The sequence below is a fragment of the Nylanderia fulva genome, unplaced genomic scaffold (assembly GCF_048542155.1).
Source record: "Nylanderia fulva isolate GAGA-0341 unplaced genomic scaffold, ASM4854215v1 Scaffold62, whole genome shotgun sequence".
In the NCBI taxonomy this organism is placed as follows: domain Eukaryota; kingdom Metazoa; phylum Arthropoda; class Insecta; order Hymenoptera; family Formicidae; genus Nylanderia; species Nylanderia fulva.
Window position 1 is genome coordinate 633,367 of NW_028190721.1, and position 27,500 is coordinate 660,866.

Consider the following 27,500-nt stretch of genomic DNA (forward strand, 5'->3'; position numbering starts at 1 on the left):
TAGATCTCAGTCGATTTATTCTACAATGGCTCTCGAGTTTGCTTTAACTGATGCTGGATTGAAATTTATCAAATGTAGGCCTTCCAATTTACTTACTCGTGACAAACCTACATAGGCTTGACCATCACTGAATACAGTCGTTCCTAAATCCATCATTGCATTGTTACATGTAATTCCTTGACTTTTGTGTATAGTTATTCCATAACTGAGAGACAATGGAAATTGTTTCCGATGTACCACTAATTTGTGGAATACTTCAAATTTAATATCTACTTTCGTTATTGCGATTTCTTTGTTATCCGAAATAACTATTTTAATGGAATCAATACAATTGCCGTCAGCAGAGCGATTAACTGCAACTACATTGCTTATCGTTCCATTGACAAGTCCCAAAGTTACGTCAATGTTTCGTCGAATCATCACTTTAGCGCCAATTTTAATCGCTATTACTCTTTCAATGCCAGCTATTTCAGACACTTTATCATCTTTGTCTTCCAAAATTTTATGCACCTTTTTTTTCATTGCTGGAGTACAGTCGACATCATCTTCTGCTATCAATAGAATTTCATCGCTGTCGATTTTATCGAGCATTGCTGTGTTCAAAACCTTGCACAAATAACACGTGGGCAATAAACAAATTGTATCAATCGGTAATTGATTCATATAAGTGCAAAGTTCATTCAATCTTTCGTCGCAACTACTTTCTTTAAAATTGATTTTTCTAGACTGAAGAACATTGATGTCAGAATCCGTTACTAAACCTATTCGTATTCTAGAAAGTATATCACGATATGTATTGTCGCATCTTTGTCGCATATTAATCAAAAGTTCGTCGTACTCGAACAATCTCCACAAATCACATCCACCCATGGTACCTAAATACTTCTGAATCTCTGATCGAGACATTTTAACAAACGAAAATTGTCCTTTTACAGGAGGAAGCTGCAACAAGTCCCCAAACAGGAGAATGTGTTTTCTGCCAAAGAAACCATCATCTGTATCTGTCGTATCAAACATTTCACATAATCGTAGATTGATAAACATAAGTGTCACATTTGAAATCATGGATACTTCATCGATTATAAATAATTCGACATTCTTTAATTTGTCTCTCAAAGTTTTCAAGACCATGTCTGACAATTGCGTATATTTTGGTGTAGATTCATGACTAACGGGTAGTTGAAACATTCTATGGATTGTCAAGCCATCGATATTGAATGCTGCGATACCCGTGGGAGCAGATATGGCAGTCGTTTTTTCCAAATTTATTCTGATCCAATGTTTAATCGTTTGAATTAGAAAACTTTTCCCTGTACCACCTTCGCCACTTACGTACAGTCGCAGAATCTGATTCTTATCTTGTAAAAATTGACATACTCCATCAAAGACTCTTTTCTGGTCTTCGTTCAATTGCGACATCATTTGCGATAGATCAATCGGGTCGTCTGATCTTACCAAAATCTTCCAGATCTTTCATCGCGTCGTCAGCTTCTATCGGATTACAATCCAGTTCATCGTCATCGGATTTGTCTCTGTCTGCTGTTTTCAGATCATTTTCGCGCTTCTCGATTAATTCAGCAACGTTCTCAAAAGCTTTCTGTATTTCTTCGAGCCTTTCGTGATATTTCATTACCTTCGTTAAAACAGACTCTGAATTCTTAAAGGCATCCGTGTAAGTCTCGAATGTACCTTTGAGTTCACTCAAATCTCTCCATGGTTTGAACAGAAGAAGCAGCGAGTAAAAGTATTTTTCGGGCTCAGTTTTTATATTAAATCGATAATGGTTAATTAAATAACCCTTTTTTCGTTTTTTTTAAAAATAAACCCGATGCCAGTTTGTAACACTTAACTTCGTCATTATTTGGCATCTGTTTCGTAATTTCCCAGAATCTGGCAAAATCGTACAAATTCGATGATTCTAATTCCTGAGGTCTATTTGAATAGTAATCATCGATGAGTGACGAACAGTAAATATTCGTAGAATTTTCATCGAGAGCTTTAATTTCATTAAATGTTTTAACTTTTCTATTTCTCACCTCATTAACATCGATCCATTTGACCATGGTATCATTAACCGTACAAGGGATTCCCTAATAGTGTATTCGCAGCTTCTAAAGCACCGCATTCTCTGTTATTTAATGAACGCATTGCAAAATTCCACAGTTTCGATGCCAAGGACTTATTCGAATCTATCACTTCAAAGTCTGTATTGCATTTTTCCGACTTTGTCGTGTATTTTGTTAAATATGAGTTTAAAAACTCTGATTTTTCTCCAATAAATTGTATGTCCATATTTCCCTCCCAGGCTAATTTGATAGCCGGATTATAATCGTTTATAAACCTTTCCGACTCCTTGCGAGGAAGATCGTACAATCTGCTCTTACTGCGTAAATTTTTTCTACCGACTATCGAAGTGATAACGTCTCTTAAAACGAAATTCTCAGTAACTGGCCGAGGAAAATCGAACCGACACTTTCTGTATATATTAGTTTCCGTTTTTTTCGTACGCATGCAATACGAGTTATGTTTATGATTCTGATCACTTATTACCGTATCGTACAACGTTGGCGAAACATTTTTATCTGGAATTTCACACGTTACGTATTTTTGAATAAACGTAGCAACTTCTTCATCCGGCGATTTTCCTATTACTGGAGCATCTTTTATCCAAATCATACAATGCATGTGCTGAATACCTCTACTTTGATATTCCAGTCGCCAGAAGTAATGAATAAACTTTCGTATTGGATTATCGGACGAACAAATAAAATCAATCATGGCTTTAAATTTTATGCATATGAATCTAGAAGTACTTACAGGATCGTATGCGACTAGTTCGCTGATGCCTAACTTCTCTTTATCGGAATTCATATCTCGTAAATATTCACCCAAATCGGACCATTTCCATTCACTAGGACTCAAAGTCAAAAACCACGTCGCTGGACCGTAATGCAAAGTCATGCATTTTACATTATTGGACGGTTGTCGCCAAAATTGATCCGTATTTCTCAATTTTGCGAAAATACTCATTAAATTCGATTCTAATTTGTAACCTTTCAATTCGTTCAAGTATCTACCAGCAGTGTATCTCTTTCGTGGGTTAGTACCCATCATCGTATAATAGATACCACTTTTCAACTGTCGGTAGTTAGCATCATTGAGAAGGAAAAACAGATACTGCAGATTCAACCTGAATCTACTATATTTCGACATCAATCGTGTTCTAATAAATAAATATTCCGGCAATGCAAAGTTTCTATCTTCTCGTTGTCCATTGACACCATCAGGATATAAATCAGGGAAACACATGACATCCAGATATTTATATCGATTATCCATTGGAAAATCTTCAATTTTCATCATTTGATAAAGCTTCAATGCAGATTCGTTATCGATTCTTTTCGCGTGTATTGGGTATATTGTATACTGATCGTTAATATCCGAATTTTCAGTGATTTGTGTGAGGAAAGTCCTACGTTTTAAAACGATTTGATCATTATTATTTTTGCTTTCCTGTACATTGTACAAATTCAATGCTGGTAATTTCTCAACCACCTCATTTATTTCGTCATTGTCGCTTTCGTCATCGACAATCCGATATTCTGTTTCCTGCAACTTATCATTTAATAGATCATCAGATGACGCCGGAAGACGAATTTTCGAGTAATGAGGATTATTTTCTTTCAACCATTGTAAAGCCTTATACACCTTATTAATATCTACCAAATTTTCCCAAACCACTTTAGATTTTTTGGGTATACCTCGAACGAGAATGTGCAACTCGTGATTTAAATTTATAGGATCTTCCGGAGGACATACCTTATCCAATGTTTCTTGTAAAGGTAGAGGCAAATGAAATGTTCTGCCTTTTACTTTGCGGATCATTTGTCTATGCGGTATATGTTTGTTTAAAACATTGCCCATCAATTGCACTACTTGAAAGCTGCTAATTCTTTTGATTAACATTTTTTCGTAATCATTGAAATCTGACAAAACATCTGGTAATGGTTTTACCGCAAGATTATACAAAATGCAAGTAGAAGGCAACACGCCTTTTTGAAATTTACCCAAACAAAGCTTACAAACGAATTCAGTATTATTACTGTGTTCTGTTACGTTTGCTATCAGATCTTTCCAAAAAGGTCCGTCTATTGTTTTCCTCAGCTTCTCGAGCTTAGAAACGTCTCTTCTCAAGCATAATTTTTCGCAAGAGATGCAAGGGATACGTGGTAAATCCAACAATCGCTTTTTTATGACTTTAAATGCTTCGTAATTTTGCGAGAAAATCTTTTCCTTGTCCAAACAAACATCAGTTACATTTTTTGGATAAAATCTTGCTTTATTCTTAAAATCATTGGAAATTTCAACTAATTTATCCATATTGATGAATCTCAAAGATGAAAACAGTTGACAAAACTTATTATAATTGTCGATCAATTTGTAAACATTTCTTCGAATATTCCTCACGAAAGGAAAATGAGGTGATAAAGTGTTTATCGTTGCAATTCTTTCTGAATGCATGAAAATTATTGCAGGAAGTTTGGTAATATAACGAAGTGTAACCATACAGTTTCCTTCTAAAGAACATTTCTGCATTCAACTAGGTAACCATTTCACAATGTTTTTACATATTACATTCAAATTGTGTTTATTTATTATAAATTATTAGAGAGAAATATTGAAAAATATTGAATAACATAATTAGAATACGTTGTATATAAATATTTATATAAATGGTCTTGTTTTAAAATTGTATTATTATTTAAATGCTTAGAATGTATATATTTCTTTTGAACATGGCTTGACCTTTTCATTTTTATGATTTTTTGGAGATAGGGTGAGAGAGGACGAATGAGGGTAAGAGAATATGCAATACGTTAGCTTAAGGGTAAGAGAATCTGAATGCATTTTTTTGAAAATGTGCTATATTTAAATCATTTAATTATTTTTTTCGTTCAAGTACATTTAACAGCAAAAACTGCATATACGTAGGTATGTATTTAACTCTACTGCCATTACTTGAAACAAATACATTATTCGATATTAACAAATTGGAACTCTGAAATTACGAGTAATTATTTTTCATTGTACAGACTAGGTTTAAATTTTTGAAGACCTTCTTTTGAACATGGCTTGACCTTTTCATTTTTATAATTTTTTGGAGATAGGGTGAGAGAGGACGAATGAGGGTAAGAGAAGACGAGATAGGCAAAAGAGGGTGAAAGAGGACGAAATTGGGTGAAAGAGGGCGAAAGAGGACGAAAGAGGGTGAAAGAGGACGAAAGAGTGTGAAAGAGGGTGAGAGAGAATAAAAGAGAGTGAGAGAGGACAAAAGAGAGTGAAAGAGGACGAAAGAGAGTGAGAGAAGGCGAAAGAGGATGAGAAAGAATGAAAGAGGGTTAGAGAGGACGAAGGAGAGTGAAAGAGGACGAAAGAGGGGTGAGAGGGAATGAAAGAGGGTGAAAGAAGACGAAACAGGGTGAAAGAGGGTGAGAGGGAATGAAAGAGGGTGAGAGAGAATGAAAGAGGGTGAAAGAAGACGAAAGAGGATGAAAGAGGGCGAAAGAGGGTGAAAGAAGACGAAAGAGGGTGAAAGAAGACGAAAAGAGGGTGAAAGAGAGTGAGAGAGGACGAAAGAGGTTGAGGTAGGACGAAAGAGGGTGAAAGAGGACGAAAGAGGGTGAGAGGACGAAAGAGGGTGAAAGAGGGCGAAAGAGGGTGAAAGAGGACGAAAGAGGATGAAAGAGGGTTTTGAAGAGGGTGAGAGCGAATAAAAGAGGTTGAGAGAGGACGAAAGAGGGTGAAAGAGGCGAAAGATGGTGAAAGGATGAAAGAGGACGAAAGAGGGGGGTGAAAGAGGACGAAAGAGGGTTGAAAGAGGGTGAAGAGGACAACAGAGGGTGAGATGGAGAACGAAAAAACTGAAAAAAATAGGACGAAAGAGGGTGAGTTAGGGCGAAAGAGAGGTGGGAGTGGGGGTGGGGGTGGGGGCGGGATGTGGAAGGGAAAGGGGTGGGTGGAAAGTTGAGGGAGGTGTGAGTGAAAGGTGAGAAGAGATTTATATATATATTATATATATATATATATATATATATATATATAATCCTGATGACGTCAGCGGACGCGGACAGAGAAGAAGAAGAAGAAGAAGAAGACGACGTTACTTCATTTTTCATGAAAAACGTTACTTTTTGACCGCTTGTATCTCCAGAACGGCTTGACCAATTTTATTCCTTCTTGGCTCAAATTACTCGTGGCGATGCCGCCTTTCAGGTTATATTACGTGCAATTCAAAATTTTTTATATTTTAGTAGTTCTACACCCCCAAAAAATGGACTTTGATGGTGCAGGATAAGGAGACTTGTAGTGTCTTTTAAGGTCTTTTAGGGTTGAACATGGCCGGAGACACTACCGCGTCTCCTAATACATATAAATATAAATCAGAATTTTGTCTTCAACAGTTTCAAACATTTAGCAACTTTATAATACTATTAATTCAAACCTTCTGTCAATGAATACTTTTTTACCTTTTCATCAATATGTAAGAACTTGTCAACTACGTGTTTTTTACATTTTTATAATGTGACATTTTCTTTATAGCAATTATTAAATGTGGAAATTGTTTTTCCTATTATAATTTAGTAGATTTTTTTACAAGGTTCTTTAATACAAACATTTCATTTTTGATAAAGAAAAGTTTCAATACATTTTTAACATTTAAAGTTGTTTAGAATATTTCATTGACAGAAAGATGTTTCATTTATGATTAATTGAAAAAATGATAAGATTATGTTAATAAATTATAAAAAGGTTTATGATATGTAAAAACAAATGAAATTAAGACATATGGAATGCTCACTTTTGCGCTTTCTATATAGTCATTATAAGTTGGCTATTATTAGATGGACGGGTTGAAATTTGGAATTCTGCACGCTGCATAAAGGATCCTGTTATCAATATAAAATCAGTATTTTTTTTACTGTGCTCAATTTGACGAGATCACAGTTGTGTCCATATATCGATGTTTTTATTTTTTCAATAACGTAATTTATTTTTCCGACATGATTATTGCAACTGTCAGAATGATACAACGGTAACTTATTGTACAAATATTCTTGAGAAATAATACAATATCCAAATAAAAAGCACTTGCCCAGCAAACACTGATATATAATTGTTACATTGCTATAATAAAACGGAATATAACAGGTAATATAACGTGTACGTTACGTGTAACATCTATGTTAGTTGTAATTTCCCACTCATAGATGTAACATTTTAATATAACATATATTACATTGTAGTTATTTTGTAATTATATACCAAATAGCACATTGATGTATTGATAAGTCAGTGCTATCTTGGGATATAATGACAATATAACTACAATGTAATATATGTAATATTAAAAATGTTACATCTATGAGTGGGAAACTACAACTAACATGGATGTTACATGTAACGTACACGTTATATTACCTGTTCTATTCCGTTTTATTATAGCAATGTAACAATTATATATCGGTGTTTGCTGGGTCGTATAATAAACTTTTCTGAAATTTTTCAAATTTTCTGTTTAAAAGTTGTTTTTACATGTTATTTATACAATCTGGCATGCAAATTTTCATTATTCTTTCTTAATTGTTTTGATCATTTAATGCCAAAATGTGACATAACTGTTTACCTTGCATCGTAGCACGTAGAAATACCAGAGAGAAGAATGAGAGGGGCCACGCCACCGTCTTTCGCGAAACAGTTTTCCTAGCTGGTACATTGCAGTGGCGCTAACTGGATCGATTTTAGAGCCGGCGGAACTACATGGCCAGGTATACTTTCGATGCTACGATAAAACGATCGATTGGTTCATGTCCGTGCTAGATCCATAATTGTGGATATGTCGTAGACCAATAGTTTTCAGTGAGAAATGATTGGTCGAATCATCATCGATTCGACATTGATTCGACGAATTTGACATCAATTCGACAACGAATCGACGTCGATTCGACCATCATTTCTCACTAGGTTACTTTCAACAAATAACTTTTGACTAGTCAAATTCGTCGAATCGATGTCGAATCGATGACGATTCGACCAATCATTTCTCGCTGGGAACTATTGATCTACGACATATCCACAATTATGGATCTAGCACAGACATGAACCAATCGGTCGTTTTACCGTAGCATCGAAAGTATACCTGGCCATGTAGTTCCGCCGACTCTAAAATCGATCCAGTTAGCGCCACTGCAATGTACCAGCTAGGAAAACTGTTTCGCGAAAGACGGTGGCGTGGCCCCTCTCATTCTTCTCTCTGGTATTTCTACGTGCTACGATGCAAGGTAAACAGTTATGTCACATTTTGGCATTAAATGATCAAAACAATTAAAAAAGAATAATGAAAATTTGCATGCCAGATTGTATAAATAACATGTAAAAACAACTTTTAAACAGAAAATTTGAAAAATTTCAGAAAAATTTATTTGACTAGTCAAATATTATATGACTAGTCAAAAGTTATTTGTGCTATCTGCCATGGGTCAAATAGTTTTCGCCTCTTTTCAAATGCTACTTTCCTAGTCAAATGTTATTTGCCTAGTTAAATATTATTTGACTGAACCTCTGTGAGGAAAATGATATTTAGCATATACTTTTCCACGCGAAGTGAGGTTCCACATGGGTTTGAAGCTTTCCACGCGAAGCGAGGTTCAACCCAGACATATATGTGTCTAGCTTTTTGGCAGTAAAGCCCCCCGCAGAAGGGCGGAACCCACTGTATCCACGCATACACTTTTCCACGCAAAAGCGAAGTTCCACATGGGTTTGCAACATTGTATATTATATTGTTTAATCCATTTTCAGTACGCAAAAGAGCTGCCATAAACTCAAAGTGTCCCATTCGGAACAATATTCAAATTTATTTCCATTTTTTAAAATCGTTCAGGCAAATGCTATTTGCGTAGGAAAATAGCAATTTGGACACAAATAAACGAGCGAAAGCCATTTGATATGGAAGATAGCATTTGACTATTCAAAAGCTATTTACTGAAAATAATCATTGGCCTACGATAGATACATAAAGTACAAAAACAGATTTATTAATATATATTTTATTAACTGTGCGTAATCTTTTTTCAATCATAGTACGCATTATGAGGTCTGCCCGTTTTGGCTACATTGGCTATTTTAAATCAGAGGTTATTTTTTTCCTTCCAATGTCGAATAAAAAACAACCTTTGAACTTGCGTGGCCAGTGTAGCCAAAACGAAAAGACCTACGGACAGCAATGCGTGTATTATTATTTAAATATTCTTATTAAAATAATTAAATTATTTATTTAATTTATATGTATGCGCGCACTTGAAAAATATATTTTATTCTAAAAAAAATATTTATTTTTAAACTTTAACAAACTAAATTAATTTTACAGTAAAACTTGTAAATTGTAAAGATTTTATACTCTTTATTAAATAAAACAGTCCTTGTAAAATTAAATAATAGATTTATTTTTATATTTTTGTATAATCTTTAATGTTTTTGTGGACAAAAAATAAATTTCCTTTTCTAAAGTACCATATCTGTAAAGAGATCTGTTTTTTGTTATCATGTCCAACAACAAATTTTAAATAGACACTTTTGATTTAGACATGGAAATATATGTTAATAAGATTTTATGCAAATATTTACATAAAAATGCTGATAGCGTTAACGTTTCGATATCATAATAATTCGTAATAATTTAATGGAATAATGTTCGTTCTATGAAGACTCTGAAGACTAAAGTACGAATTCAATTTATGTATTATTTTTTTCTTTTTTAGTATTTTTCTTTAAATGTATATACTATTTTAAATATATTATTATGTAAATGTATATAGTTTTTTAAATGTATATATTATATATGTTAACATTGTTATATATTTCATAAATATGAGATATTTTAAAAATTATACATATGAAAATGTCATTGGTAATTTTCTTTCGTTAGCTTTTATGTATAGCTTTTGTTAGAGAAATGGAAGAAGAACTTGGATCAGTATACGTTTAGTTGCGGTACGCGAAACGTGTTTTTTCATTCTTTCACAAAATATAAAAGTATATGTAATTCATTTTGTTCGCTATGTTATAGTGAGAAAAGGTTTTTTGAATCGTGTTTAAACTTTAATATAAGTGTTTCGTGAATCAGTGAAGATACTTTCGTATTTGCACTGTAGTTTATTTCGATTGTTTATTGTTGGATGATACACAAATTCACATTGCAATGTTCGTATTAATGTTCGGGTAATATCCCCGCATTGATCGCTTGTGACAATGTTCAGTTATATCAGATCGCGACGACGCCTCGAGATTCGACTCAGGTCGCGATACTGTGTCGCGACGACGCCTCGTGTATTCCGGATCGCGACGACGCCTCGAGATTCGACTCGGGTCGCGATGACGCCTCGAGAATACCGGGTCGCTACAATTGATATAATGTGATCACTATATAATTAATTCGTATGATGTTTCACACGTGAAAGCAATTGCCCGAATATGTGGAGGTCTCATTCGACTTCTCCAAAGTCTAAAAACAGGCTCGTCTTAATGGTGGATTAGGAGTCCGCCCTCTATTCTTTGTGCGACTTAATTAGTGGTAGAGAGCGATAAGGGAATCGCAGGATCTATGTCGATGCCGCCGAAGTATCCCTTTACGATGATGCTTTCTTTTATCGCTTCGTTTATATCGGTTTACATATGGTATCGCAGTCGTGCACGACTTTCTTTATTTATGATGCGACAATAAGAAAAAATAATTGAAAAACAATGTCGGATAAGAATCATGCATATCGTTTCTTCGAAAAATGTCATATAAGGACTGTACCAATGAATAACATAATGGGAATCGTTTATACAGATTTTCACTACAGACAGATGAAAGACATTACGTTTTAAACCTTCCTTGGATTATTGTTAATAATAATTATATATGTGAATACTCTTTTATAGACATAATTATGTCTACGTAAACAAAAACAAATATATGAACTGGCGTTGCCATAATTTTGTCTACAGAAGATTATTGATATATATAATAATTAAATATAAATATATATAAATATTTTTATTTATACATTATTGTATATAATAATTATATATGCGAATACTCTTTTGTAGACATAATTTTATCCACACAAGATTATTAATATATATAATAATTAAATACAAATATATATAAATATTCTTATTTATATGTATATTATTGTTAATAATAATTATATATGTGAATACTCTTCTGTAGACATAATTATGCCTATGCAGACAAATATAAACTGGTGTTGCCATAATTATGGCTACATCAGAATAAAGTACGTTTAAAGTTCATATATAGTACGATTATTATTAGAAGTACACTAACACGTATAGCTTTTAAAAGATTGAAATAATAAAATATTAAAAAAAAAGAAAAAAGAAAAATTAAATAATTTTTTAAGAAAAAAAACATTTCCGCCTGCTGCTAACAAGGTCATAACGTTTAAATAATAATAAAATTAAAAAAATAAAAAATAAAAAACAAATAAAATTACAAAAACAACAATAAAAAATAAAAAAAAGAATAAATAAACTTTGAAAAGTTTGAAATAAAAAGTATGCTTTGAAATACAGTTTAAAATAATATCTATTTGTAAGTATTAATAATATAGTAATTAAACAATATAAATTATTAATTAATAAATATTTTTTCTAACTAAACAAATATTTTCTTCCATTAGACTTAGACTTAGAGTTTATTCCGGGCTCCCTCAGGAATTCCGGGGCGTTTTCAAGGGTTCGCCAAACTCTGTACATCCTCCTTACTCTTCATTCACCTTATAACACATTTCCATACAATACAATACAATTTAATTTTCAACTCATATTCTTCTCTCTTCTCTCTCTCTCTCCTTCCTTTCTCCATCTGCTTCTTGACTTCCCTTCTGCCGTTTGCCTTTATCCATCTTTCCACCTTTTCTTCTCTCCTCTCCCTTTTTACTCCTTCTCTCTCCCCTTCTCACAGCCGCCTCTGTCTCTATCCCGATTCCGGTTTTCTGCTCTCCCCATCCTGCTTCTCTCTCTCCACCTTAAACAAACAAACTCCTGTCCTCACCTTTCCCCATAATACATATGTTCATCTTCTTTTTCCTCTCCTGGCCATTTTGCGACCTTACAATGTATCTGGGTCCCTCCTGGGTTACTCCTTCTCCCTTCTCTCTCCTTCACTTTTCTCCACATCTCTTCTTCCCTTTTCCATTTATTCTCCTCTTCACTTTCCCTGTTATCCCTTTCTTCTTCCACCGTCCTTTTTTTCTCCACCTCTTTCTTTTCCTCCTTTCCTTCGCTCTGCTCTGCCTTTTCTCTCGTCTTCCCTTCTTCTTCTTTTTTCTCCATTGTCCCCTTTGCCCCCTTTCCTTTCTCTCCTCTGTTCCTTGTCCTCTTCTCCCTTCACTAATCTCCACCAATCTTCTCCTCTTTCTTCTAGCTCACCCTGCTTTTTCAGTCTTCCTCCTTTCCCGCTTCCTCCCATCCTCTGCAATCCTCCTTTGTTCCTCACTTTCCGCCTCTTCCTCTGTTTCCCACTGGGATTCCTCCTCTATCTCCTCTCTCTCAGACTCCTTGTCCCTTTCCATATCTCTCTCCTTACTCTCTCTCCCTCTCACCCATCTCACTATCTCCTCCACCATCCTTTCTACTCTGTCTATCTTACTCTTCAACTCCCATCCTCTGCAATCTTCCTTTGTTCCTCACTTCCGCCTCTTCCTCTGTTTCCCACTGGGATTCCTCCTCTATCTCCTCTCTCTCAGACTCCTTGTCCCTTTCCATATCTCTCTCCTTACTCTCCCTCCCTCTCACCCATCTCACTATCTCCTCCACCATCCTTTCTACTCTGTCTATCTTACTCTTCAACACCCTCAATTCTTCCTTGCACCCGCATGCGCTGATCCCCTCCCTTTCTCTCTTTCCTTCACTTACTCCCTTGCCTTCCTTCATTGCACTCCTCTCCTATCTTTTCCTTTCACCGACCCACTCGTTTCTTCCTCTCTCTTCTCTATGCCTGTACCCTTTTCTCTCCTTTTCACGTCTTCTTCCCTCCTCTTCTATCGTTTCCTCTTCTCCTCTCCTCTCCTTCTTTTTCTTCCACACTTCCTACTTCTCCTTTCTTCACTCTTCCTCACTTCTGCCTCTGATTAATCCTTCTCTCCTATACTTTGCCTTTTCTTAACCTCACCATATCACCATGTGCTTACTTGCGTGCGTATCCTGCGTGATAGTGCGCACGCAACTTCCTTCCTCTCACGTGCTCTTCCTGCTCTCCCCTGCGCCATCTCCGTCTCCCGCTCTCGCCTGTCGCTACTCTCAGATTTCTTCCTTACCATCTTGCCTTCCTGTCTTATCGACAGGATATTCCTTTACTTCTTTCTCCTCCTCTGTTCCTTTTTTCCTTTTTCCCTATCTAATTTTTTATTCTCTTCTCTTGTTCCTTCCTACCTCTTTTCTTATCTCTGTTCTCTTTCTCCTTTCCTCTCCTATTCCTCTTCTCTTCCTTTCTCTTCCTCCTTTTCTCTTTCTCTCTGGCCGTGTGTCTTCCCGTGACACCTGTCACGTGTACGACTGTTCCACAGCCATTCCCTCCATCTCCATTTCTTCCTTGCTCCTCTATTTTCTCCTTCTGTTCCTTCCTTCAATTCTTCCTTTTCCTTCCTCTTTTTCTTTCCTTTCATTTCCTTCCTACTCCCTTCCTTCTTCGTATGTCTCCTGCTCCCGTGTGACTCTTTCTCCACGTGTCCACCCATCTGCCGCTTGCCTCCTTTTCTATATTTCCTGTCACTTATCCTCTGTTTACCTCCCTTTTCTTCTTTTTTTTCTTTCCTATCTTCTGCCCTTCATCTTTTCTCACTCTTACAAAACTTTCTTCCTCCTTTTTCCCTCCTCTTATTTAACTATTTTCGGAGCACTCTTGCACCACACTTTCTTACTTGCCGCCATCTTGGCTTCTTATATTTTCTTCTATTGTAATTGTTATTATTAATTTTATAATTTACAAGAGCAGTCGGGAGACGCCGCGCTAAGTGTGTGTGTTCCTCATATAGCAGTATACGTATACGTATGTGACTGCACGTGAGTGCACGGCGTCTCCCGATTGCTCTTGTAAATTATAAAATTAATAATAACAATTACAATGAAAGAAAATATTTGTTAGTTAGAAAAAATATTTATTAATTAATAATTTATATTGTTTAATTGCTATATTATTAATACGTACAAATAGATATTATTTCAAACTTTATTTCAAAGCATATTTCTTATTTTAAACTTTTCAAAATTTATTTATTCTTTTTTTTTATTTTTTATTTTTGTTTTTTTAATTTTATTTGTTCTTTATTTTCTATTGTATTTATTTTATTATTATTTAAACGTTATGATCTTGTTGGCAGCAGGCGGGAGTGTTTTTTTTTCTTAAAAAATTTTTGTTTTTTTATATTTCGAATTTAATAATTTATATAATATATGTTATATAATTTATGTTATAATTGTTTCTATGTCTTTGTGCCATAATGTATATATAAAAATATTGATATGACAAAAGTTTCTCATTCTGTTTATATATTTTATATTGTTTTTTTAATATTTTCATAAATTTTTATTAATTTTATCATAATTTAATTTTTTTATGATATAAATATTTTTAATGTCTCTTATAACGTTCTATATAATTTTCCAATATTTAATATAAATAAATTTTATGTATGTATATATATATATACATATATGTATCGTATATGTACGCACTGTGAAAAAGCTTATAACATATATAATTATTATTCTACTTTATATTTCGAATTTAATAACTTATATAATATATGTTATATAATTTATGTTATAATTGTTTCTATGTCTTTGTGCCATAATGTATATATAAAAATATTGATATGACAAAAGTTTCTCATTCTGTTTATATATTTTATATTGTTTTTTTAATATTTTTATAAATTTTTATTAATTTTATCATAATTTAATTTTTTTATGATATAAATATTTTTAATGTCTCTTATAACGTTCTATATAATTTTCCAATATTTAATATAAATAAATTTTATGTATGTATATATATATACATATATGTATTGTATATGTACGCACTGTGAAAAAGCTTATAACATATATAATTATTATTCTACTTTATATATTATATTTATATAATTTTATATATATATATGTATATATATATATTATATATATATATATATATGTATATATATATATTTATTTAGTTATACAAGTTTACCATTTTTTTTCTTGTTTTCCTATCTTAATGTTCTTTGCGCAATATTTTGTTACTAATTAAAATATTTAAATATAAATGTGTAAAAATTATTTTATATAAAATAAATTAATTTTTCATTTCCAGATCAAAACACAGATAATTCTTCCAATACACAGACAGAAGACACACTTGCAATATTTACGCAACCGACGCGTGAGGAACCTGAGACAGTTGATATTACTTCTAATTTTGAAACTGAATTTACAAATATACAAGGTATAATATTATTAACAATATTTTGTCATATTTTATTATTTAATTGATATAGCAACTTGTATATAGATAATTAAGAAAGATACATAAATATATATATACATATATATACACATTTATTTATTTATACAAGTCTGCCATTTTTCTGGTTTTCCTATCTCAACGTTCTTTGCGCAATATTTTGTTACTAATTTAAATATTTAAATAAAAATGTGTAAAAATTATTTTATACAAAATAATCCAATTAATTTTTTATTTTCAGATCAAAACACAGAAAATTCTTCCGATACACAGGGAGAAATTACATATGTAACAGTTACGCAAACTACGCATGAGGAAATTGAGACAATCGATATTAATTCTCATTCTGAGACTGAATTCTCAAATATCGAAGGTTTATATTATTTAAAAGCTAATTAAAGATATGAATTTGAATCTCGCACATATAAACTATTTTTACATTTCCTTTTCTTTTATTTTGCATAGATCCATCAATATACAAAACTCCAGAAGATGATTACGGATATTTAAATTCTCCCACAAACACAGATGACAGCAATGCATCTGTAGATGTCATGATATCATACTGTGGACTGGGCGCTGCAGGATAATCAAGATGCATCTAAAGAAAAATCTTCCTCGGACACTTGTATTCTGTGTTATAATGACAAACGAACACACGTTTTCATACCAGGTGGTCATCTTGCTTGTTGTTTCCAATGTATTAAACGTTTAGAAGCTAATCGGTGTCCGATATGTAATGTAAATTTTCAAAGTTATGTTCGAGTTATAAAATCATAAGATCGATTCCAAGCAATATTTCGTAAAAAGACTGTTTTCTATAAATTATATCTTTAAACACGCAATATTACTGCATAAGCTGTCGCCAAAAATAGTTTTGACTACATTTTCTTACAATATTATTGTGATAGTATTGCATCTCTGTGATAAAATTGCGAATGTCTTGTCCGACTATGAGTTTAAGTTGTTTAAATACATAAGATAGCAATATTACATAAATTTACTGTTACTGTTAAAATAATTGCCTTGCTAAAATGTGACGCGTATTATGAAACGCAATATTACTACATAAGTTTAAATACTTTTGTGTTACAGTCAAAATGACACTTGTACAACATACTGTATTACTAGTATATTTTATTTTCTACATTAATCAAGATTTTAAAAAATTTAAGTTTGATTACAGAAGTACAAGTTTTCTTGTAGTAAATTTTTTTCCATCAATATACTTAATATGTTTTTACATCCACATTTTATTTTCAAGCAATATATGTAATGCCAAAGAGGTATTTGACTACCTCTTCTTATAATACGTTGTATTAATTATGGTGAAATTGCGAATTGTCTTTCTTAAATATGAATTTAAGTTAAGATAGCAATAGTACAAAAATATACTGTTATTCTTAAAATAATTGCCTTGTTAAAATATAATGCGCCATTATGTAATCATTAACATTTCAAGGACGTTTGATTACGGAAATACAAGTTTTCATAGTGAATTATCAATCAGTATACATAATTTGCTTTTACGTACAGATTTTGTTTTCTAGAAATGTATTTAACACCAAAAATAGATTTTGACAACTTTTTCTTATAACATTATAACATTATCTTTAGGCCTTAGACATAATAGGAAAAATATTAAATATTTAATATTAAATATTTATTATTTGGTATTTAATAGTTAATATTTTTTCTATTGTGCGCAGGGCCTCAGTGTGTCAAGTCTAGTGTTTTGCGATTCTGTGTTTAGTTTTGTGATATAACGTTAAAGTATTATAAAATAATATATATATTATAAATATATAATATAAATAATAGAATATTAAACGTGGTTTTTTTTTATATTGAGTAATAAAATATAAAATAAATACTACATTAATAAAAAGACTGTTTTATATTATATACAATAAAATACAATTATAAAAGTTGTGAACATTGCCAAAATTATTACGCAAAAAACTTTTGTACAGCTTGTTTGAATATTAAATAAAAAACATGTCTTAAATTTATATTTTTTTTCGCACATTATCTGTTTATCCCTCATTTTTATAATAAATTTTCAACAAATTTGCGTCTTGATTCTGCTCGATGTTCTCATTAGTCCATCCTTTATCTCTTTTATATCTGTATGTCAAAGTTTCTTTTCATAAATGTTAATAAAAAATAAGTAACAAATATAAAAACATTAATATTCACAAAATAATTAAAATGTCCAACAATTTCGATATACAACTTTCGATGTATAACTTTTGGTGTACAACTTTCCGTGTAGAACTTTCCGTGTAGAACTTTCCGTGTAGAAATTTCCGTGTAGAACTTGCGGTGTACAACTTTCCGTGTAGAACTTTCCATGTACAACTTTTCGTGTGGAATTTTCGGTGTATAACTTTCCGTGTAGAATTTTCCGTGTAAAACTTTCCGTGTAGAACTTTCCGTGTAGAATTTTCGGTGTATAACTTTCCGTGTAGAACTTTCCGTGTAGAACTTTCCGTGTAGAACTTTCGGTGTACAACTTTTGGTGTAGAAATTTCGGTGTACAAATGAACGGTGTACAAATTTCGGTGTACATCTGAACGGTGTACAAGTAAACGGTATACAAATTTTGGTGTACAAATTTTGGTGTACAAATTTCGGTGTACAAATAAACGGTGTATAAATTAACGGTGTACAAATTAATAGTGCATATTTTAACAGTGTCTAGTATTCTGGGTATATAACTTCGTGTCCATTTGCACTGTATCTAATTGAACCGTGTATAAATTTTTGTGTCCATTTGACTTGTGTCCATTTGCACTGTGTCTATTTGAACTGTGTCCAAGTGAAGGCCACTCGTCCTAGTATGCGCCCGCGTCCCCGGGTTGCGTGACGCAGAGCGTCGAAGACGAGCGGAACGAGCGGGTCGGGATCCGTGGAGGTTCCCCGGTCGATGGTGTGACCGGGGACCGCTCCGGCAATGGCGTGGGCTACGCTCTCGGTTTGCGTAGCGGTATCCTGGAGAGGGACCGGGTTGGTTTGTGTCCCGCGCTCCTGAGGGTCTGCTTCGACCCTGAACACATCCTCCAGGATGTCTCTTAAGTAGGGTGAGCCGCTGGTCTGTGTGGCCTGGTCCCTCATCGCCGGTGGTACCCAATGTGAGGAACGGGGCCCTTCAGCCTCCTCAGGGCCGCTCAGCAGGGCGCGGAATTCCGCCCAGAACGCCGGACTCGCCTCGTGGACGGAGCGGATGGTACCCGCATGGCGGGACCTGAAAGCCCGCCAGCGTTGGTCCATGTTGATGAGGCGGAATAACGGGAAAACTTATCTAAAATTAGGAGGTCGATAGGCTTTAAGGTCTTTCACATGGACTTTACCTATAGGATTTTCCTCCGGGTCTCTCAACTCATATACTACGGGGGATAGTACCTTACAGACCTGAAACGGACCATGGAATTTCGGTGCAAGTTTTGCGGCGATATTTTGAGCCACGGAGGACAACACGTGTTGCCTCTTCATTACCCAGTCACCTACTTGGTAAACCACATTCCGTCGCCTCAAATTATAATATCGCGATTGGCGTTGATACGCCTGATCGAGATTTTCCGCCACCCAGTGATGCAGGGTTTGCAATTTTTGCATTTTTTTCGACCACTCGGCCGGATTCCGCTCCTCAACTTCTGACGCTTTTGGAGTTTGCGCGCGCAAGCACTCCTTCGGAACTAATTCGCGTCCTAAGTTTAGGAGAGCCGGTGAGGCTCCAATGGACGTGTGAAACGCCGTGTTATACGCGAATTGGAATTCGGATAAATGGACATCCCACTCACGGTGATCTCTCTCAAGGAACGCGACTATCATCGTCTTTAATACGCGATTGCTTCGTTCAACGGGATTCGCTTGGGGATGATAAGGGGGTACCGTGGTGCACGTGATCCCGTGATCCTCTGCGAAAGCCCATATCGTTTGGTTCGCGAATTCCGTCCCGTTATCTGAGAGGAAAAACTTTGGGGTGCCCCATCGCGAGACTACCTCCGCTAAAGCTTCGCTAATTTTCCGACCGTTGGCTGCTCTCAACGCGAAGCATTCGACCCATTTGGTAAAGAGGTCTTGTACCACTAATACGTACGTGAATCCTGCTTTACTTTTGGGAAACGGTCCCATAATATCCGCTGCCACAACGGTCCAGGGGCCTTCTATTACTCGATGCCCCATGAGACCGGGTGGGCTTGCCTGCTCTACTTTCGTTCGCTGACACGTGTCGCACTGCCTAACATATTTTACAACGTCGCGGAACATAGACGGCCAGTAATACGAAACCGCTAATCTATGGAACGTTTTCTTCATTTCAAGGTGACCGGATTGCGGGACGTCGTGCGCTTCTCGAAGGGCTTCTCCGCGCAATTCGGTCGGCAAAACTAATTTCCACCGATCTAAGTCCTCGACGATGTCTGATACAATCGCTCGCGGGCGATGATAGTACAGATGACCGTCTACGATACGCCAATCTGTAAAACGTTTCTGTCGGTCACGCACCTCCGCAAAGCGTTTACAATACCACGGATCTGCTATGTCGTCCGGGAGATCTGCGTTCGCGACCATGACAACGTTCGCCTCCGTATCTACTTCGTACATGCGGGACAATGCATCCGGAACGTGATGCAGTGCGCCTTTTCGATGTACGATCTCAAAATCATATTCCAGAAGTTTGAGGGCCCATCTCGCGAATCGCCCCGTCGAATTTTTCAAGTTATGCAGCCATCTTAAGCTGCTATGGTCTGTGACGACTGTAAAATGATACCCTTCTAAATACGCGCGAAACTTCTTAATAGCCCACACTACTGCTAAACACTCCTGTTCGGTGACTGAATACCGTGTTTCCGGACCGGACAGCGCACGACTCGCGAACGCCACGACGCGTTCTTCGCCGTCGATCGTCTGAGTCAAGACGGCCCCTAAACCTACGGAACTGGCATCGGTCTGTAATACGAAAGGAACCTTAAAGTCAGGACACGACAAGGTGGGCGCGGTAACTAAGCGAGCGCGTATCTGCTTGAACGCGTCCTGCTGATCCGACTCCCAAGACCACCGAGCATTCTTTTTCAGTAATCGCGTCAAGGGTTCACTCATTGTAGCAAATTGTGGTAGGAACCGACGATACCACGATGACATTCCGAGAAAACGGCGTAAATGTTTTGAATTTTGTGGTTCGGGGTACTCTAAAATAGGACGCGTCTTCTCCGGGTCCACCGTCAGACCGTCCCGTTGCACGATGAAGCCGAGATATCTCACTTGAGATCTACAAAATTCACATTTCTCGGGATTGATAGTAAGTCCCGCTCCGGAGATTTTTTTGAAAACACGATCTAGCCATTCGAGGTGCTCCTCAAAAGTCGGCGTAACTATGACGATGTCATCGAGATAGGCAAACGCGTGCGGTTCCATCTCGGGCCCTATGAGTCTATCAAGGAGGCGTTGAAATGTAGCCGGAGCGCCTGTCAATCCATACGGCATACGCGTGAAGTGATACAACCCCTTTCCCGGTACGCTAAACGCGGTGATCTTGCGACTTTCCTTGGCCAACGGAACTTGGAAGTACGCTTGGCTCAAATCGAGTGTAGAGATATAGCGCGCGGCTCGCAATTTATCTAATATACCGTTCATGTTAGGGAGCGGGTATGCATCCTTCTTAGACACGTCGTTGACTTTACGAAAATCCAAACAAAACCGATATTTCCCGTTAGGTTTCTTGATCATTACTATGGGATTAGACCACTCGCTAAACGACGGTTCAATAATTCCGGTCTCTAACATTTTATCTACTTCTTCTCGAATAGCCTCTTGTACCTTAGGTGAAACTAGGTAGCACCGTTGCTTTATGGGCTTACTATCACCGACGTCGATCACGTGTTCGGTAAGCGTCGTGATTCCGGGTTCACTGTTCGTAGGGGTTATCCGTTCGCGAAGAAACGTCTCTAACTTTTCCGTTTGTTGCAGAGTGAGTGCCGGAAGTCCGCTAAAGGCTTGCGGTGCCTTGTCTTCAGAAATAAAACTACGACGCTTTGTAGGCTGATCCGCGAAAAACCAATCTGATCGAGAGAAATCCATGACAACTCCGAATTTGCAAAGAAAATCCATACCGAGAATACACGGAACCGTTAGGTCGGACAGCAGGCAGGCAGTAACTGTCTGTGCGCGACCTTCTAATACAAACGGAATCTCGACCTCCCCGGGAGCTCGCGCTAACTGCCCGTTTGCGGTGCGAACGTGCGTGACGCGACTATAATCTATTGTCAACTGTAGTCTCTTAACAATCCGTATCCCTTCAGCTCCGATTATAGTGCGGTTAGATCCCGAGTCTACGAGCGCACGCAAAGGTTTTCCGCGTATTAGGACCCTAAGATATCGTACCGGTGGCGACTCGGAAGAATTTGACGTATATACAACGTGGGTCGAGAGGCTCGAACTTTCGGGAGTTTCCGACGTATGCTCGTCGTGGGCCGCTTCGAGGTTTGACGGAGTCGCGGGGGCCCGCTTTACTGACTCCCGTCCCCGTTTCCCGAACATGTAGGACATGTTTTTACCGTCACGTTAGTCTGCCCGCATCGATAACAATATACGCGACGCGTCTCTTGACATTCCCGCGCGATATGCCTCGGCTGCTCGCAATTCCAACACTTGGGGCCCTGACGCGCGGGGGCTGACGTCGACGGGGTCGCTAACTCGATAGTGGGCGTAACCTTGGGTTTAGATGCGGGGTTCGCGGTGGGCGCGCTCTTGGGGGTCCTGCGCGGACGTCCGCCGATCTCCGTTTTATTCTTCGCCACCCCGGGTATCAAACCTACGGCGGCGACGGCTTTCGCGCCTTTCTTCGGCGACCGATACGCTAGCTCCGGAAAAATGGATTGTTCCGGCGGCGGAGGAGCTCGATAGCGCAGCACCGCTGCGTAACTATTCTCGATGCGCGTCGCTTAATTCTCTAACGACGTAAAGTCGTACACGTCTCAACGATGGACCGCAACCTGCAAACGTGGCAACATGTTACAATGCGCGTGATTCAATTGTTCCTCTAAGTGCCACGGCGAACTTAATCTTTCGAAAAGCGCGCGCAAACACGTCAAGTAATCGGCGACCGTCTCTCCCTCGCCCTGCGTACGTCGCATGATCTCGTCTCGCAACGCAAATTGGAAATCGGGGTTCCCGAATCGAGTACGCCATGCGGTCTCGAATTCTCGCCAAGTTCTCCAACGGTTTCTTTCGTTACGATATCAATAAAGCGCGATACCGGACAGGAAAAACGGAATGCATTTAAAAAGTTCCTCGTCTTCCACCGGAACTAAGGCACGACCTTCCTCTATACGTGCTAAGAACGCCTCCGCGTCGCTGCCACGGGCGCCCGAAAATTTTAAGTTCCAGCGGCGCATCATCTGATATGCGTCGCCGGCTGACGAGGTACAGCGGGCTACGGAGCGTGAACCCCGGGGTACGGAGGGTAATTCGAGAACCGGCGGTCGTAAATAAATCGGCGCACGTGTTTGATTCCCGAAAACCGCATCCCCGAGTCCCGACTCGTGGTGGCTATCAGGGCGCATAGGCGAGGGAACCGAGGGGCCGGCGGCCGCATCAGGGTCTCCCTGGGTCGGCGTCTTAGGCGGATCCCATCCTAACTGAGTGCAGACCTCGTATCTATTCAGCCGGGCCCTCAAAGTCGCAAGGGTGCCCTCACTATTCCGTCCGCGCTTCTCTAATTCGTCGCGTAATTGCTCGGCGGTGAGGTTAAAAATCCACCAGCCTCCGCAGTCCTCTTCCGAACTCATGATCTCCAAAAAAAAAATTTAAGCGCGGGTACGAAGGGTCTACAGGCACGTTCCCCTTGACGAGCTCCCCTCAAGAGAGATCCTTCACCGCAGGTCGTGTACTCCGTAACCGATACTCAAACAAAACTTCACTAAAGAGTCCCGATATTTAGCAAAACTCAGAAAGAAAAAAAAAGAACGATATGGTTATCGGAATGTAAACCGAAAGTATCTCTGAACAAAAGTCAACGAGAAAAAAAAATATTTTCAGTGTTCGTACGGTCGAATATTTATTCTTAACTCGCGACGTTCGTTCACAACACACGCGAAATTCCACGGTACGTTTCCTCAAAACACATCATACAAGGGAAAGCAAATATAATACAAACATATAAATCAAAATACCTGAAAGAAATGGATTAGCGGCACACAAAATCAAAACAAGCAATATCAATAGTCGGCGAAATATATGCTACAGTTAATCCTTGTTCCTTTGTTAATTCAAACAGTCTGAAGAATTCGTGCTCACAAAAATATACAAAAAGAAAACACACATTTAAGTCACGCTCCAAAAAAAGAATTTTCAATAATAGCGTATTAATCGCATAGGATATTTTAGCGGCACGTCGCTTAAGGCTTCTCAGGAAAGCGCAAGATCGCAGATTTTTATACCAACAAAATGCTAAAAATCATATACACAATAAAGGATCATTGCAGTTTAAGCGCAGCAAAGCAGTAGCATATAATTCGCACGCAATTTCAATAATTATTTAACGCCAGATATAGTGTCTCCCAGTACTCAACGCGGAAGTACTAGAGGTCTCGCAATAGAAATCTTCAAAAAAAAAATGCTGGGATTTCCAACAAATGTTTTAATTCGTCAAATGTAAATTTTGGCGAATAATAATTTCTCCTAACAGGGGCTCGAAATACAGAGAAAGCTTACTCATATAAATTTTAAAGGTACGCAAAAGAATTAATAATAATAAAAATTTATAGACTTCTCAAAATATAAATTAATATTTTCAAATACACATGTTTCCAAGCTTAAGTTCAAGCAACAGATAAAAAAAATTGGACTGACACTGAAAAATCTATGTCCCGAAAAAGAAACACAAAAAAAATTATTCTTCAAATATAATTTCTCCCAAAAGCGTTGACTTTAAAAAAAGGAAAGTTCGAACAGATATAACTCGGAAAACATAAATATTCGCGAACATAATGTTTAGCAAAAATATAAAAAGTCCTAAAAGATAATTATTACAAAAAAAAAATTTTGTTATATAAATCGCAAGGAAAATTTTTGCTTCCTTCTAGGAATCCATATATAATATACACTTCAAAAAAAAAATATATAGAGTTCATGTATTAAAATCGCATAATATTAATGTCACATAAAAGCAAAAAAAATTTTCATCTCAAATATATATCGAAAAATAGCCAATCTCGAAACCGAACGTCCCGTAATAATAAAACTGTTATTTCGTGGGCCCCACGTTGGGCGCCAATTTGTAACCGTTGATTTTATACTGTCCGTTGGATCGAAAAGGATCCGGGAAATAGGGCCGATGTAAGTGGCCGACGGCACACCTTCGGCGCGGAAAGCGGGAAATTCGCGTAAACACAAAAAAAATTGTTTGATTGGGCGCCAGGCGCGAGATTCGCGCCACTCTGAAAATTTACAACTCGACAAACGACCTTTATAATTAGTAAATCATCCCGAAAATTTCCGCGACGGCGATAATCGACTCGCTCAGATCGTCAGGGGGTAGAGGGGGGAGTTCGGACGGGAGAGAGAACGGAATTCGAGAGAGGCTATTTGAAATCGCTCAAGTATAACAAGCATTAAATATATTTAAACAATGATGAACGAAGATAAACAGAAAAATAATTGTATAAAAACTTGAGTACAATGTTAGGTCAAGAAAGAAAAAAAATCAATATTCTTTCAATATGCCACGGAGCGAACTCCGTTTTCGTGTCGCCGAAATACAAATAAGCGAGGCCGTAATTCGATTCGAACAATATAATACGGCGTATGTACGGCCGAGACGCGGCGCGTTGTTATTGTTCCACGCCTTTGAGACGACCCGACGCGGTGATATCGGACGACACGCGGGACCCGGAAGTAACTTCGCACGCCTACGTGTCGAATAATTATTAACGCACGAGACTTAATAAGGTCCGCGCGGCGTAATTAATTCCGATGGTTTTAGGCAATACAAAATTTCCGTAAACTCGAGTAGGTCCCGCGCGACTTCCTTTGAGATCGCTCACGCCGGTCGTCCCTCGCAATATTTTACAAAGAATCCGAAGACGGCACGGATAAGGATATGCGCGAGAAAGAATACGCTATTTCGGATGCGTGACTCTAAACAATTTTCTATTCTCGGATCTAGAAACTCTAACAGACGAGAACGACACAATAATCACGAAACGATACTTTTGTTCTACATTAAGGTGACCAAAAATCGCGATGACTGTCGGCTTATCCGCGGGAGAGAGAGCCTCTCTTAATATGCGCGCGGGAGAGAGCACGCGGTCAGCCGGGCGCCGGGATAAATTCTACGCGGAACGAAACTCTAAATCAAACTCTCAAAATCACGAAATTACCGGTGAATCTAATAACCGGCCGCGGCCGTGACACGCGTCTCTCCCGAATACGGTACTCACAAAAAGAAGTTAGCGGCTTTACAATATTATATAGGGCCGTTCGTCTCACCGGTATCGCCGGGTCCTCGTATTCTTCGGCATCCGCGCAAGAACCTCTGCTCTCCGGAACGCCTCGCCGAACAGTGACGAGCAAGAGGCCTGCCGGGATCACGCCGATAATAAATTTGGGCATTTTCCACCCGTGGCGCTCCTTATCCTGGCAGGGCCGCCGGATACCCCGCGGGGCCCTGCAAATTTTCTTGATGCAAATTTCCTCTCGCCGTTCCTCTGTTCTTCCGCATTGAGTTCCGCTGTTCCTTTCTATGGGTCGTCGGGAAGACTCCCCCGAGCGTGCCTCTTTGCGATTCCTCTCAAAAATCCGCCAGATCGATTGTTTGATCGATGGTGGAATTTCTGTGTATCCGGATTTGCGGGGCTCGAGGCAGGGATCTCCCGCGCCTTTCGTTTCCGGGGCTCCCTCGCCTCTCGCGAGAGAGTGGCCATCCTCGTCTCTGGTCGGAATCTCTGCGAAAGAAGGAACATTTTACGGCGGTACCCAGGTTCTTAACGGGAGAAGCAATCCAGAAAATCTAGGTGAAAATAATATTTACCGGGCGTGATCCGGACTTGGTGGTCTCTGCTCAGTCCTAAATCGTCCTCTTCGTCCTCTCCGTCCTCTCACTCTTTCTCTCTATGGTTTCTTCGGTTGAGACACGTACCCTATGCAAAATTGCTCGCCGAAAACGCCAAAAATCGCTCAAACAAAAATCATACAAAAAGGTAATTCGCGAAACGGATGCGCGAAGCGCATCCTCCGACGCAGTAGAAAACGCAAAAATGATTGTTCGGGTGCTCTCTTTCTCTCAAAGATTGGCGAGAGAGCAAAGGTTCCCGAATTTCCCGCCTTCCCGGCCGGGCCTTCGGCCCTTGTGACGGACAGTACAAAATGTCACGTCACAATATATATATATATATATATATATATATATTATCGAATTTTCTTAACGTACCACCTGAGTAACGTGGGCACTCTCTACCAGTTTTGGTTCTAGTGATGGTAACAGAAAATGCCTGTATGATCCCCAAATGTTACCAGAACGTATAACATTAATGGGTAAATCCAGCTGTAGCTGATCCGTGTACAATGATTTTTGTAATGAAAACGTAGGCACATCATTATCTTGAATAAAAATACCTTGGATTATTTCACCACCTGGTTCTCTTCGCAAACAATTGACAAGACCAATAAGTCCACTTTCGAAGTCTCCTTCAGCGACCAGTATTATCCTCGTACTTGCAGCCTGATTTTCTTCGTTCATAAATGATTTAGCTTATCTACCCATGAGAAATCATAATTGTTTACATGCACTATCTGCTGAATCTTCGCAACATATTGCATTTTCCTTAACAATACAAAAGTCTTATCTCTGGTGCGTTTCTCCAAAATTACTTTTAACCCGTACTTTTCCAGACACGAGTAGTCGTAGGTGGCATCTAATTCTTCCCAT